Raw genomic sequence first — 15,554 nt, forward strand, 5'->3', positions numbered from 1 at the left:
TGGTGATACGGTCAAAGGGGGCAGATGGTTGCTTCTGGTCTACATCATTGGCTTCCAAGCTGCCTGGCTTCTGTGGTTGTGGTTCCTAGAGAATGGCCCTGGAGTCTCTTCGAGACCGTGGTGGCTCTGTAGAATTTTTCTCCACCTGGGGTTTGTTTCTCTGGTTTCCTGCCAACTTTTAGAGGGTTTGCTGGATGGGGTTGACAGCAGCAATAAAAACAATAATCATGAGATTGATGGCTGATGTTTATCGAGTGGATTCTGTGTGCCACACACTATTCAGAATGCTTCACATGGATTAGCGTGCTGAACACTCACATCCTAGAGCCACACGTACTGTTGTCACGATCTCTGTTTTAGAAGGGGAAACAACAGACAGGCAAATCTTTTCCAGAGCCAGTGAACACACATCCACTGTTATGTCAGGCATGCGGCAACCCTTTTAGACCCATGACCTCATTTAAATCTCAAAACACACTTATGGGGTAAGTATGAAAATGCCTGTTTTTTAGAGTCCTAAGAGCTAGGTAGGCGTGTGATGCCCATTTTACAGATATGGAAACTGAGACACTGAAGTGAAATGATTTTCCTGCTGTGTCACAGCCAGAAGTAGTAGAACCGTGACGGGAACCCGTGGGCCTGGTTGGCCTCAGTGAACCTCTTGTTGACAACATAACTAGAGCTGTGGGTTAGTTGCCCCCCCCCCTCCCCCCAGGGGTGGATATGGTGTCTCTCTCCATTTTGAGGAATGAGACACTGGGGCTCAGAGGAAGAATCGCTTTGCCCTCTGTCAGACCCTAGGCGGCAGGCTGGGCTTTGAACCCAGGTCAGCTTGCCCCTGGTGTCATGCGTTCTTTGTTCACCAGGTGCCAAGCTGGAGTGGGTCTCTGTCACCTCCAGAGCCCTGCCCTGGACCCTGCCAGCTGCACCCTTGGGCCTGCCCTTCCGTTTAGCCTGGGAGCCCAGGACTCTGGGGCAGCCAGTCCAGCGGTTCTGGACTTGCTGGTGAAACTTGGTCCCCCCACTCAGAGTTGAGCCAGAGCGTCTTTGAAGCTGGTGCATAGTGTGTGCTGGGAGCCAGGAGAGAACAGCAGGGGAGACATGCAGGGGATGACCTAGCTACCAAGGGCCCTGGTGTTAGATGTCCCTGCACAAGATGGTGTGGTGGGCCTGTGTGCAGGTTCTGGTGCCGTCACATTCTGGCGGTGTGACCTTGGGCCACAGTGTTCACCCCTTGTGCAGTGGGCTCGGAACGGCCCCCACTGAGGCTGCTGTGCGGATTTCATGAGTCAAGCCACGAGAAACTTCCAGAATGGTGCGTGGCACTGCGCAGGTGCTCAGTCGGCAGTCCTGAGGGCATCCTCAGGGTGTCCTTCCCCCCACCCTACCCTCAGTCCTCTCAGGTGTCCGGGTGTCCAGCTCCCTAGCCTGGCCCAGCCAGAATCCAGGAATCCGTGTCCTGGTTTCTAACCCCTGTAAAGAGCTGCACTGAAGTGATTATCTGAGCATGGGGTTCCGACCCGGCCCTACCACTCCCTGGCTGTGTGACCTTGAGCAGGTTCCTCAACCTTTCTGAGCTTTCATTGTCTGTGTCTTGGGATGAGAATTCCCCTTGGTAGGTTGTTGTGAAGGGTAAATGGGTTGATTTGTGGAAAGCATTTATAGCCCTGCTGGCCTAACAGTCTCCAGCAAACGTTTCCTGTTCTCACTATTTCAGAAGAGTGCCTGACACACGATGAGCCCTCAGATTATCTTAGCAATTGTAATTCTTCATTATTTCTGCTAGGATTCTGAAGGCCCTTCCCCGGTTACAGATCCCTTGTCAGGGAACACCGGGAGGAGGGCCTGGCTGAAATTAGCATCTCCATTTTCCCAAGGAGGAAACAGGTTTTGGAGGGTTGGGGCGGGGGTGGGGACGTATAATCAAATAAAGAGTGGCGAATGCAGTACCCAGGCTGCCTCCTCCTCCCACACAGTTGCTGCCCAGAGCTCCTCCGAGGTCAGACTCTACCTAGCTCCTTTTCAGACGGCAGGCTCTTTCTAACCCTCCTTCCTGTATGTGCTTTTATTGAATCTCCGACACAGCCCACCAGGAGTAGCAGGAAGGGCCTTGACCCAGGTGAGAACAGCCCTTTTGAAGGCTGAGGCAGAAGGTTGGGTGTGAGCAGGGTGAGTAGCAGAAGTGCTGGAGGGAGTCACCTGTGCAGAGCCACGTGGGGGGGCGGGGGGGGGGGGGAGAAGTGTGCATTTGACCCCTAAGGCATTGCAGAGCTGAAGCTTTTCGGTGATCCGCTATCATTTATCGAGCACCTGCTGTGTGCAGGTGCCAGGGTCATGGTGGTACACTCAACAGAGGCGCTACCTCCATGGAGCTGAGGGAGACAAGCCCTAAACCTGGTGAAGAAATGACAGGTTAAAGGGAGGTGCCGGGCAATGGGTTAAAATGAGGTGTGACTGGGAGCTTCCTTAGTTAAGCTGTCAGGAAGGCCTCGGAGCTGATCCCAGCTGATCCCAGATCGACCAGGTGAGTGAGGAGAAGGAACAGCCTTGGGGCATGGTGGAGGGGAACCACAGTGCTAGAGTTGAAAGCTTGGCGAGGCCAGGGACCTGTGGCACAGAGGCCTCAGTGAGGGGGCGGGTGTGGGAGGGGAGGCCAGGGGCTGCGAGCGGGCAGGGGTCAGAGCCTTGCAGACTGCTCTGAGGAGCAGCGTGGTCAGATTTAGAGGGTGCCTTTTGCCATAAGAGGTTCTCACTCAGACTTTTGCCTGGGGTGGGGGGTGGATTTTAGAGCCGGTCAGGGAGTTTCACATGCCTCCCACTTCCCCCTTGAGTAGAATCACTGCCTTAGAAACGGCCAAGGGTGATGGTGGCCTCCCTCCTCTGTGGTTTTCACACCGCATTCCCCAGGGCCCATGGCTGTTCCGTTTAGGGACAGATGGGGGGAGGCTTGGTGAGGTGATTTGTGCCTACCCCTCCCCAATGCAAACAGCTGGGCTTAATATTAAATAACCGTGCAGAACAACGGTGATACCTGATGAAGCCTCGACTGATTCTACCTTCCACTCAGCTTGTATGCCAGAGGGCTTGCCACATTCCTGGTGTGGCTCTAGAACTTGGAAGACCGGACCTTAGGGGCCTACCTTCTAGTGGCGACAGGTGCCCAGCAAACAAATCTGTGGCGGGATTTCAGTTTGTAATAGTGTTATGAAGGCAAACTGAATAGGGATCAGGGGAAAGAGAGTGTGGGGATATTACTGTGTTTTAGTTGGGGTGATCAGGGAGGGCCTCCTGGAGGAGGTGACATGTAGGTAGGGATTAGAGTGCTGTAAAAGGAGCATGGGAAGACTTGAGTGAAGGTCCCTTAGATTGAGGAGGAATTGGCTCTGATTCCCACCTCGCAGAAGCCTGGAGAACCTTGATAACCTGTGCCGGGTCTGGCAGTGTTGGGGACGGGCTCTGAATTTGGGCAATGTGGCTCCAGAGTCTTCCCAAACCAGCAAGGTGCTTGGTAATTGTGGGTGAAAGTGGCTTCTAATCCTGCACCTGAGCCTCATACTTAGTGCAGTAAGAGGGGCCAGGCTGTCTCTGAACTGTCTTCCTGGAAGGAGTGGAGACCCTCAGAGCAAACCTCCTGGGGTCTTTCTCCTGGGGAGAAAGCCTTTAGGGTGGGAAGGGATGGAAAGGAGTGTCTTTTGCAGTTGATCTCCAGGCCTCTGGAGGACTAGGGACACCCCTCCCTGGGCCTCTCTTCAGCTTCCCAAGAGCTCTCAGTGGAAGGCTCTCAACCACCAGGCCTCTGGGCTGCACGGTGGGGTGGTTCCGTGGCAGGCTCTTCTGGACAACCAGCCAAGCAGCAAGAGGCCCAGCTAGGGGAGACAGCCCTGGGAGCAGGACCAGGAGGGAGGGAGCGAGGGAGTGGGGGGGGGTGGGAGGGGCGGGGGGGGGGTGGGAGCTTGGGCCTGGCCCCCCTTGGGGGCAGGACCCACCGCCAACTCAGCACCCGCAGCAGAGCCTGGCTGCACTGGGTGCGTGAAGCAGGGGACAGCAAGACGCTCCGGGGTTGGCTAAGGGAAGACCTACATGTAGAGGTCCATGCAGGAAGTTCCTCGAGCCCAGCCGTTCTGCCCAGGAAGCTCGTCCGCAGATGTTGTTTCTAAGGGTGAGGCCAGAAATCCAAGCCTGCCTTGGTTTGCCACCTCGTGAGCCCTTTCCGAAGGGACTGGGGCAGCTGCCGCTCTGTCGCCTCTCTCCCTAGCCCTCCCTGGCCTGATTTCAAGGTCTTCATCATAAAGTGGGTTGTTGCGTCTTGTTCCGGGCTGACCTGGGTTTGCACCCTGCTCCTGGCCTCTCCCTTGGTTGCTCTGGAACCCTGGGTCCTTGTGTCAACTCTTTGAGGTGCATTTTGCTCAGTGGAAAAGGGAACATCCCCTCCAAGCGGGGCTGTAGGGTGAATTCAGGGATCTCATTTGTCAGAAAGTGCTTGACGTGGGGCCTCCTGGGACGGTGCTCCAGTGGATCCGTGCTGCCGCTGGAGATGGTCAGCCGGGGTCAGGTTGGGCATCTGAGAGCAGCCAAGGGGCTCTGGATGCAACCAGCCTGGGCTTGTTGGTGGACCGGTGGGAGGAGGTGGCAGGCCGATTAGCTGAGTGAGGTTCCTGCCGGGGAGGGCTAGGGAGGAATATTCATCACACCCGTCACCAAGGCCCCCTGGCCCCCCTCAAGCCAGACATGATGCTGAGCAGCCTGCGCATGTGTTGAGCTCCGGCACAGCAGCCTATGAGTGGGTAAGAGTCACTGCCATTGGTAGTTAGGAAACTGAGGCACAGAAAGCTACATAGAATGCTGTGTTGCCGAGAGCTAGCAGGGTGGCCTTTTTGTGCTGGGCCCTGCTCTGGGGCCTAAGGCCTGAAGCGCCTGCTCTCACCTGTCCTCACCATGACCTGGGAGCTCAGTGTAACTTTCCTCCCATTTTATAGATGAACAAATGAAGGCCCATGCAGGTTATTAGATTTGCCCAAAGTCACAGTGTTAGTTGGTAACAGACATGAAATTTGAACCCAGCTCTATCTGGGGTTAAGTTTGCTTCTTTAAGACTGACTCTTCTGCCTCTGATCAATGCCATGGCCACTGTTTCTGAGGTCATTAGTTGTGGTGGTGGTGTTTTTAAAAATACTTTATTTTGGGGGGCGCCTGGGTGGCTCAGTTGGTTAAGCATCCAACTTTGGCTCAGCTTATGATCTCACAGTTCGTGGGTTCGAGCCCCGCGTCAGGCTCTGTGCTGACAGCTCAGAGCCTGGAGCCTGCTTCGGATTCTGTGTCTCCTCTCTCTGTTCCTCCCCTGCTCACCTTCTGTCTCTCTCTCTCAAAAATGAATAAAGATTTTAAAAATTTTTAAAAAATATTTTATTTTTTATTAAAATTTTTTAATGTTTTGTTTTTTTTTTTTTTTTTTTTTTTTTGAGAGATAGGGCATGAGCCGGGGAGAGGCAGAGAGAGAGAGAGGGAGACACAGAATCTGAAGCAGGCTCCAGCTCCGCATTGTCAGTACAGAGCCTGATCTAGGGCTTGAACCCACAAGTCTTGAGATCGTGGCCTGATCCAAAGTCAGACATTTAAATGATGAGCCACCCAGCCGCCCCTAAAGATTTTATTTTTAAATAATCTCTACACTCAATGTGGGACTCGAACCCACAACCCTGAGATCAAGAGTCGTACGCTCCACTGACTGAGCCAGCCAGACACCTCTCATTACTGTTGTTCCAAATGATCTTTTTTGTTTTCTTTTCTCCTAGACAAAGCCAGCACTAAGTAGGCCTCAGTTGTTCTGGAAATGACTGGATTAGCTCTGTTCGATCCCTGCTTTGGAGATGGGGTACAGCTGCCTGTCTCCACCCCCTAATGCCCAGAGAGCCCCGGCCTTGGCCAGCCTCTTCCTTTCCCTGAGCCGAGGGTGGGGGTGAAGGTTGGGAGGTACTCCCCTACCCCTGCCTTGGGGTCTGATTCCTGAAAGGCCTCTGGAGCCAGCCCGTGGCTATTTTTGATCATTTGTGTATCCCATTCTTTCACCAGATAATTTATCGAGTACGTACTATGTGCCGTGTATAGTTTTAGGTGCCAGGGAGTGGCATCCAGTCTGCTGGAGGAGGCAGAGAAGTAGTGTTTGTTGTACAAGTGCTTGGTGCCGCCGAGGAAGGGAACAGAGATCTGGCCGGACTTGGTGGGAGGGGAACTTGGGGAAGTCTCCCAAGGTGAGGCATTCAGGCCTTGACATGAAAACCCAAAGGAACGGGCCAGGCAGGGGTGCAGCATAGGTAAAGGTCCTGAGGTGGGATATGCCTCAGTGTGGTGACACTTGAATACTTGCCACTGGAGCTGGGAGAGTGGGGTGGCGGGAGAGGAGGGTGGCAGGGCTCAGCTCTGGCAGGCAAGTCTGTGCTTCTCAGACTGGTGTCCAAAGACCTGGAGGGGGTGGGGGTGGTGGCGGGTGTTAAGCATGTGTTTTTGGGGTAGTGTCTGCGACTTGTCTACTTTTTTTAGCTGTTTTCAACAAGTTAATATGGGCATGTCGTGAATCATCTGGATGATTCCTTTTAACCAACTAGTGACAGTATTAACATAGCTGCTCTTCCATAGCTCTGATGAGCTAAGGCTCAGGCTGGCCGTTGACTTTGGAGTTGGCCTTTGTGTCATTACCACCTCTTTTCCAAAGTGCTGGCCCCATCCCCAGCTGTGTTTGAAGCAGGTATCGTTGGGTCCCCATGATGACCCTGGATTGCCCCCCCCCCAAAAGACATCTTTTGAGATAACATAAGCACATGCTCAGGTTCGTAGTAACGTCCTGTTTTAGAGATGAGGACCCTGAAGTTCAGAGAAGCGACCTGTGTGGCCTGGAGGTAGTAGTCAGGATTTGACTTGACCAGCCCTCTGGGGGTGGATTTGGGCCTCTGAGCCCTGTCTCAGCTCTCTGGGCTGAGTGGGTCCGGGCTGGCAGTGATGGAGCCACATGGGAGCTTCTCTTCGGCAGGCTGGGGTCATCCAGCCCCTTGGGCCCCTTCAGCCTCCCACTGCTTCATCAGAGAGGTCCCGGACAGCTATACCTCCAGGAGGCCAGCCACTAGCCGTGTGTGGCTGGTTACGTTTTAGCGAATTAAGTGTAAATACAAGTAAAAATTCAGTTTTTTAGTTGCACTAGCCGCTATAGCTACATTTCCATTATTACAGAAAGTTCTGTTGGCTAGATCAGCCATCTCCTGCACTCACCCACTGCGTGATCTTGGGCATGTGACGTATTCTCCCTGGGTCTCAGTTTCCTTTTCTGAAGAATGGGGATAGTAATAGCATCTGCCTCCCAGGGTTGCTAGGAGAATTGATAGGAATCCAGACCCGGCACGTTGTGAGCACTCAGTAAATGTTAGCCATGGGTCAGACTGCCTGTTTGCTCCTAGGTGCCCTAGGGATGAGGAGGGGACTCACGCCACCAGACCCTGCCTCAAAGCTGCTGGCCAGGGAAACAGGCAGATGATGATATGGAGCAAAGCCTATGAGGCCGGAACCCCTCAGCCAGACCGGAGGGGGGCCTGGTGTACTTGTCCGCGCCTGTGTTTGTGTACAAGGTGGGGGGGGGGGGGAGGGCAGCGCCCGGGTTGCAGGGCGTTGGGGATGTGGGAGGGGATGTGGGAGGTGGGAGGAGACTCGGCCTCTTGAGTGTGGGCAGAGGGAGGTGGAAGAGGCACAGGGCTGGGACGGACGTGATCCAGTTTCCTCGCCTGCGTCCTGGCTGCCCAGCATTGGGTACTCAGTCGTTCTGTCCTCAGTTTCCTCTTTGGTAAAATGTGGGTCCTTGTGGTCCCCAAGTGAGCCAGAAGGTGAGGGTGTCGGGCCAGTGCATAGGGCTTCTTCCAGGGACAGCTGGAGAAGGCGGCTGTGATACAACCCCCGCCTCAGTGGGGCCAGGAGCTCCGCATCCCGCCTCACCTCCAGCCAGACAGTTCCCCATCTGTCCCTAAGAAACAGCCACAGCCCTTACGGTGAACTCCCAGGCCCTGCCCAGCCAGGCACCCCGGCTTCCGCAGTCACACGTGCCCCGTTCCCCTCCACCCTCCTGACTGGCTCTCGTGCAGGCCACCCCTGGCCTTGGTGCCACCCTCCTTCAGCCTGGAGTGCTCTTCCCCTCTCCCCTGGCCCCGTGGCTACCTCATCTCTCAGGTTTCTGCTCCCATTTCACCATCTCAGGGAGCCGTTTTCTGACCACCCTGGATAAAACTGGAAACCCTTACCCCTTCCCACAGACCTAGTCCTCGGTGTGCTGCTTTTATCCGTGACATTTGTCAACTTCTGTTACAGCATGTAATTTGCCTATTCGTTTAGCTTCATTTTGAGGCCTGCCCACCCTCCCCCCCTTCCCCCCCAAACTCCCCCAGGGCAGGGAGTTCTGTTTTGGTCACTGCTGCCTCCTGGTGACTAGAGCACTGCTGACACGGCCTAAGTGCCAGGTTTGTGGAATGAATGAATTCAGGACTTTTTTGTTTTGCCTTTACTTGACACAATTCTGGCCCCAAAAGCTGGGATTGTGTTTGCTACCGCTACCCTTAGTTAATGAAAGCTCTAGGCCCGGCCTGTGGTGGGGACACAGTGGGGACCAGGACACTCCCATCCCTGCTTTGTGGAGCTCCCAGTCCAATGAGGGAGGCACCATTACCCAGATAATTGTACAGGTGACGGAGCACATTAGACGTAAGTGCTGTGAGGGGACAGGTAAGGCTAAGGTCTGAGGATCTGTGACTCATTGTGGGGCAAGGACAGACGGGGGAAGCTTCCCTGAGGAAATGAGGATTTAGCAGGTAAAGATGGGTGAGCAGGGCCAGGTAGGGGACTAGTATGTGCAAAGGCCCTGGGGTGAGAGAGAGAGAGAGAGCGAGCAAGGAGTGTTCAAGGGACCAGGAGAAGGGGAAAGTGTGTGGGGGGGTGGTGCTGCTGATCGATGAGGCAGGAGAATAGGAGAATAGGCCCACTTCAGGTGGGCCCTTGTCTCCACAAAAGCCTTGGATGTGATCCCCAAGCAGGGGAGGGACAGGGTCAGAGCTCTGGTTGGAGGGTCTCTCACAGCTGCAGCCTGGTGCAGTCGGTGTGTTTGGAGCCCATGACCAGGCTGACTTCGATATCTGCCATGATTTCTGTGGGTGCTGCAAGGCCCTAGGTGGCGGGGTGAGGGGGAAGGTGTGGGGCGGGGGTGGCGAGGAAGAGAAGGAAATCTGCTCTGTGCTTATTCTTGTCCCAGTATCTTTTGCAGCCCGCCTACTCTTCAGTCTGCTTCCAGTCCTACCTGCTCCAAGCAGACAGATGGGGCAGCTGAGGGGAGTGTGTGGTGTTTAAGAGAAAAAAAAGTATCTTTAATGCTGTCTTTGTACCAAGGAGGTAGAGTAGGTAAAAATTCACGTAGTACAGAGATGTGCGACGTGGGAAGTGAGGGTCCCTGTGTCTCCACCCACCAGAGGAAATAATAACACCTGATAGGTGTTGATCGTTTGCCACATTGGCAAAGTTCAAAGGACTTTATGTGGATTAACTCATTTATGCCTCACAGCAGCCTTGGAGTGTGTACTGTTCTAATTTACAGATGGGGAAACTAAGGCAAGGAAAGGGGAAGTGATTTGTCCAAGGTCACACAGCAAGTGGCAGAGCTGAAGTTGAGGCGCATTTGGTCCCGGAGGCAACTTTGACTCCCGCCCCCCCTATGCGTGCAATGTTTTGTTTAAACACGTACCTCCTCCTGGCCTCCAGCCTAAGGTACTCTTCCCTGGAACATCCACTGTCGATGATGGGGTGACGGCTTTTCTGAAGACGATGCTGTAGAAGACAGTTACACTTGGACGGTGACAAGGACGACTGGCTCAAGAATGTCAGTGTGTGAGAAAGAATCAGAATTAGGCTGTGTGCTGTGTACTTGTTGGTGTTGCAGAAAAGGGATGAGGGGGCGGGGCGCCTGGGTAGCTCGGTCAGTTAAGCATTCGACTTCGGGTCAGGTCATGTGAGTTCGAGCCCCGCGTCGGGCTCTGTGCTGACAGCTCAGAACCTGGAGCCTGCTTCGGATTCTGTGTCTCCCTCTCTGTGTACCCCTACCTCACTTGTGCTCTGTCTCTCTCAAAAATAAGCATTGGGGGGGAGAAAGATTATAAAAGTGCCTGGGAGGGTCGAATTCACAGGTACCGAGCGCTTAGGTCGCCTGGTGTGTGCTGTGTGCTGAGTGCGACACAGGCGCTCATTCACTCTTTGGTGTGGTCACATCAGCCGCTACTACAGAGCCAGACCCCTGTGCAGGCACTTAGGTTGCTTCCGGGCTCTCACTGTTTCAGCAGCTACACCTTCAGTCGGGGGTGGGGGTGGGGTGACTTTGCCCCCAGGGAACATTTGGTAGTGGGGGAGGACATTTTTGATAGTCACAACTCGGGAGGGTGTGCCGTGGGCTTTAGCAAGTAGAGACCAGGAATGCTGCTAAACCTCCCTTGTGCACAGCGGTCCCCGTGACAAGAATTCTCGGGCCCCAAATAACACTCCTGCTGAGATTGAGAAACCCCGCTTTAGGACGACCTCTGTACGTTTTCCGAACCTCCTAAGCATTTTTTGCAGGAGAATTTCCGACAGGGACATTTTCCACTTCGTTAGTTTTGTTGAAGTGCCCTCCCAAAACGCGGAACCGGTTCACAGAGCTGTGGATGGCACATGAGGGAGTTGTTTCCCTCCGCTCGCCCCGTGAGCCTTTCCTTCCAGATTCCCATAAGCAGGTGCCGCCTGTTGAAGGACAGGTTCCTGTTGTCTTTGGATTATAATTTTTTTTAATGTTTATTTATTCTTGAGAGGGAGAGTGCAAGTGGGGGAGGGGCAAAGAGAGAGGAAGACAGAATCCTAAGGCTCCGAGCTGTCAACACAGAGCCTGATGCAGGGCTCGAACTCATGAGCCCAAGTTTGATGGTTAACCGACTGAGCCACCCCGGTGCCCCTGTTATCTTTGAATTTAATCTCCTGAGCAAGTCCTCCTCCAGGAGCTGTAGGGAAGGCAGACTAGAGGGCAGGCGACAGGCTCCTGGGGCTTGCAGCACAGGGAAGGAGCCCCACCTTGCTGTCTCCAGCTCCAGGAGATGCAGAGCCTCGGCTCCTCTCCTGCCTCCTTGTGCCATCTGTGCTGTCTGGCATAGAAACCAGGTCAGGGAGAGGGGGCCAGAGAAAAAAGAACTTGATAAATGGCAAGGAAAGGAATCTAACTTACTCTGAGCCTGTTCTGGGCACAGGGCTTCACTCTGCACATTCATTCCACAAATACTTACGAAGCACCCACTGTATACCCGGCACCCTGCAAGGCTCAGAGGATCCAGCAGGCCCAAGACAGGCAAGAGCCCCTGCCCTTACCATGCTGACATCATAGTGGGGGGAGGTCGACAATAAGCTATAATAACTAAGTAAATACATATGGTCACGCCAGCAATAAAGTGCTTATAGAGAAAAATAAAGGGTAAGGGGAGGTAGGGTGGGTGCTCCCTTTTGTCTAGGAGGCTTCTCAAAGAAAGTGACCTGAGCAGAAGCTGAAGAAAGTGGGGTGGGGCCCTGCAGATACCAGGGAGCAGAGCATCCCAACTGAGGGGCAGCAGGTGCAAGGGCCCTGAGGTGAGGGTGTCCTGGTGTGCTGGGGGAGCCACAGGAGTAGGCATCGTCGAAATGGAGTGTGTTTAGAGAAGTAAAGGGAGGACCGTGCAGACCTCCTAGTGTTCAGAGGCTCCTGTAAGGCCTCTGACTTTTGCTCTGTGTAAGATGGGGACACGGGAGCGTTTGAGCACAGGAGGGATGGGCTCTGACTCAGGTAGTCACAGGATCCCAGACTATAGATGTGAGGACAGAAGCACGAGAGCTCAGCGAGGCTTTACAACAGCCCTACCCCCTCGCCAAGCAGCCCTACTCTTACAAATGAGGAGACAGGTTTGGAAGGACCCTTCCCGGGGCCTGGTCCCTTCCCAAGGCTGCCACTAGGGCCTCTCCTCAATGGCCCTGCATCGTCTTGTAAGTTGCCTCTCATGGATCTGACTCCAGCACTGTGAGATGAAGCTTCTGAAGGAGCTACTGCAGTTTGGAAACCACTGAGCAATAAATAACACCCGTGAATCAAATAGATGGGAATAAAAATATCTTAAATAGGTTTTTTTAATGGTTTTGTTAAGTTCATTTATTTCGAGAGAGAGAGAGAGAGAGAGAGGGGGGCACAGGGAGGGGCAGTGAGAGAGGGAGAGAGAGAGCCAAGCAGGCTCTGAACCGTCAGTGGAGAGCCAGATGCGGGGCTTGAACTCACGAACCGTGAGATCATGACCTGAGCCAAAACCAGGAGTGGTCACCTAGCCAACTGAGCCACCCAGGTGCCTCTTTTTTTTTTTTTTTTTTTTTAATGTTTATTCTTGACAGAGAGAGAGAGATAGAGCATGGGCAGGGGAGGGGCAGAGAGAGAGGGAGACACAGAATCCGAAGCAGTTTCCAGGCTCTGAGCTGTCAGCACAGAGCCCGACACGGGGCTCTAACTCACAGACCGTGAGATCGTGACCTGAGCCGAAGTTGGACGCTCAACCTACTGAGCCACTCAGGCACCCCAGGTGACTCTGTCTTAAAGAAGTTTTAAAATAAATTATCATAGAGCGTTTGAGACATAACGATAGAGTAAGTCAGTGACACTCCTGTAGTCAGCGGCTATTTAAACAAACAAAAGCTTGCCAGAGTGGTCCGAGCCTCCTTGGAGACCCCTGTTCAGTCGCCTTCCCCTGTCACTGTTCAGAACAGATCACTGCGAGCAGCGGTTTTCATTCCCATTCAGCTTGCTTCTGTGCAGAGCTGAAGGTACCCTGCCCCCACGCCAGCCTGCTCCGCAGGCTGTGGGGCTGGGGATGTGCTGTCTGCTCCCTCCTGGGGTGTATGTCCCATCTCCAGTGGGATCATTGTAGACATGGGAGCACTACAGTCACAGAGGGTGTCACTTGCCTGTGGCCACACAGCTGGGAAGCCAGCAGAGCCTGGGGTTGAAAGTCCGATCCTCTGGACCCCTGATTGCTCCTTCTTACTCAACTGGTGACGCGGTGTTCTTGAGGGGGAAATCCAGGCAGAGCATCCTTGGGGTGGGCGAGCCCTGGAAGCCAGGAGCCCCGATGTCGGCTTCCCGCATTCTCTGGACTGTCTAACCCAGCTTCTTTTTTTAAGCGCTGTGTGTGTGTGTGTGTGTGTGTGTGTGTGTGTGTGTGTATTTTTGAGAGAGAGACAGAGAGAGCGTGCTCAAGCATGGGGTGGGGGGTGGGCAGAGGGAGGAGACAGGATCTGAAGCAGGACTGTTCTGACAGCAGAGAGCCTGATGCAGGGCTTGAACTCACTGTGAGATTATGACCCGAGCCAAAGTTGGATGCTTAAACAACCAGCTGAGCCACCCAGGCGCCCCCCCACCCCCACCCAGCTTCTTTTTTTATAGTTGTTGTTGTTGTTATAAAATACAGAAAAATACATTAAGCCCATTTTGTATGGTACAGTATAACAAATGGATGCAGAGCAGAGGCCTGCGTAACCACAAGAGAATATGGTCAGCTCCCAGAAATCCCCCCTCCATTGCTCCCAAAGCTACCTGCTCTCCTGACTTTTGCAGATTTGTTTCCTTGACGTTCTGCGCTTTTTTTTTTAATGCTTATTTATTTTGAGAAGGGGGGGTGAGTGGGGAGGGGCAGAGAGAGAGAGGGAGAGAGAGAATCCCAAGCAGAGCCCAGTGCGGGGCCTGAACTCACACAAACAGTGAGATCATGGCCTGAGCCGAAGTCAAGAGTCAGGCACTCAACCGACTGAGGCACCCAAGTGCCCCATCTGCATAGTTTTATGAGTGAGAAGCGCACCCCTAAACAAGTGGTGTGACGTTGTCTGTTCTGAACTTGCTGTGAATGGACTCACACTTGATGTGTTGCTTTGTGTCCGGTTTCTTTTATTTCACTGTGACCTGCTTACACTTTGTCCCTGTTGTATGTGTCCGTAGTAAGTGGAGGAACGTTCTGCTGTATGAATTTACCACTGCTTGTCCATTCTCCTGTGGGTAGGCATCCGGTCTGTTTGCAGATGGGGGGGTACTGTGAGTGTTGCTGTTGTATGTGCCCTTTGATAAATACACACACTCCTTTCTGTTGAGGGTTTGTGGGTTAGGGATTGCTGGGTCATGGGGTAGGCATATACTGAGTTTTAATTTTTACTGCGAGTTTTCCATGGTGGTTGAACCATTTCATACTTAACGCTGGGAGGTATTCCTTTGTATCCTTACCAACTCTTGGCATTGTTAGTCTTTAAAATTTCAGCCATCCTAGCAGGCGATTTTAATTCACATTTCCCCCTAACTAATGAGACGGTGTGCGTTCCTTGGTTGTGTGAGCGTCCTCTCTTGTGAAGTGCCCTTGCTCTTTTCGCCTTGCCTCCCAGGCGGCTCACCTTGAGCCTACAAGCTGCAGATCTGGTCCAGGCCCTCAGCGGACTCAGGCCTGGACACTCAAGGAAGCAGCTAGTGGAGATGGGGCCATACAGGCACTCCCTGCCGTGGGGTGTGTGGCCTGCGGGCCAGTGGCCAGGGCAGTCCCCTGCGGGCTGACACCTGGCTTCCAGAGGCTGTCCTCTGTCCTCCCGCCTGGGCGTCCTCCATCGGCAGCTCCCCAGGGAGCAGGCCATCCTCTTGGCTTCGGTGCCTGGTGTTTCATCACCTCTGGACTGCGTCACAGACACCTCAGCCGAGGCGCCACCCTCAGTGGGAGGACGGGGCAGGATCCAGGCAGGACGTAGGGGATCTTCCAGTTCCTCCCCCTGCCCTTGCTCAAGCTGCTGCGGGCTTCTTAGTTGCTGAAATGAGAATGTAAAACGTGGCCCCGGTGTGCCGAGCAGCGGCCAGGGCTTCCACCACTCCTCAGCTGGGAGACCCAAGGTAAACGGCTTACACTCTCTGAGCTTCTGCCCTCCCCCAGGCACGGTCACGGCCCCCCTGCTGGGGTGGTTGGGAGCGTTCAGGAGAGACTCCGTGAGGGCACCGGCACCCTGCTTGTTCAAGGCCGCCCAGCTGGCAGTGGCTCTCGGACTCTGTAACCCTGACCACTCTTGGCCACACCTGGCTGCCTTTGCTTTTCTCTGATCACGGTGGCTACGTGTTGTCTGTTCACTGGGGGCCAGGCAGTAGGCTGAGCCTCTGCGCACAGCAGGTGCTTCAGTGTGGCCGACCGCCCGAGATGTGCAGAATCATGGAGGTAAAGTCGCGGGGCTGGGGGGGGGGGGGGGAGGGCGGAGATTGGTCACTAGGCCCCCCGTCCTGTCTTTCTGTGCCCTCCCTTCCTTTGGACTTGGGTTCTCCATCCCGGTTCTTTGGAACTTCCGAACTGAGCTGGTCCCAGGGAAAGCGCAGTGTCGGCCCCTGCATCAGGGAAGGAATTCTCTAACTTGCCACCACCACCTCACGCAGGCCCCCAGCATTCTCCCCTCCCCCCTCTCATGGCTCCTTACCCTGTAGCCACACCGGCCCC

At 54.2% G+C, this 15,554-nt stretch overlaps 1 protein-coding gene and 1 long non-coding RNA gene across 4 annotated transcripts in view; one reads left to right on the plus strand and one right to left on the minus strand.

Moving 5' to 3' along the window:
- The window catches only part of AKT2 (AKT serine/threonine kinase 2), a 48,450-nt gene that overhangs the window by 1,865 nt on the left and 31,031 nt on the right, over positions 1-15,554 (plus strand). The window contains exon 1 of one of the 3 annotated variants that reach the window (XM_078438438.2): positions 14,826-14,965. The exons of the other annotated variants lie outside the window; for them this stretch is intronic. The gene's annotated coding sequence lies outside the window, so the exon portion shown is untranslated. Of the gene's footprint in view, positions 1-14,825; positions 14,966-15,554 lie in introns of those variants that run through there. 3 annotated transcript variants of the gene reach the window in all.
- On the minus strand, positions 75-11,344 carry LOC132690565 (uncharacterized). Its single transcript, XR_009615434.1, has 3 exons — positions 11,264-11,344; positions 9,764-9,846; positions 75-351 (listed from the first exon to the last, which is right to left on the minus strand). It is a non-coding gene; the product is annotated as an uncharacterized LOC132690565 (long non-coding RNA).

Source organism: Panthera onca, chromosome E2, assembly GCF_046562875.1.
Source record: "Panthera onca isolate mPanOnc1 chromosome E2, mPanOnc1 haplotype 2, whole genome shotgun sequence".
Taxonomy (NCBI): domain Eukaryota; kingdom Metazoa; phylum Chordata; class Mammalia; order Carnivora; family Felidae; genus Panthera; species Panthera onca.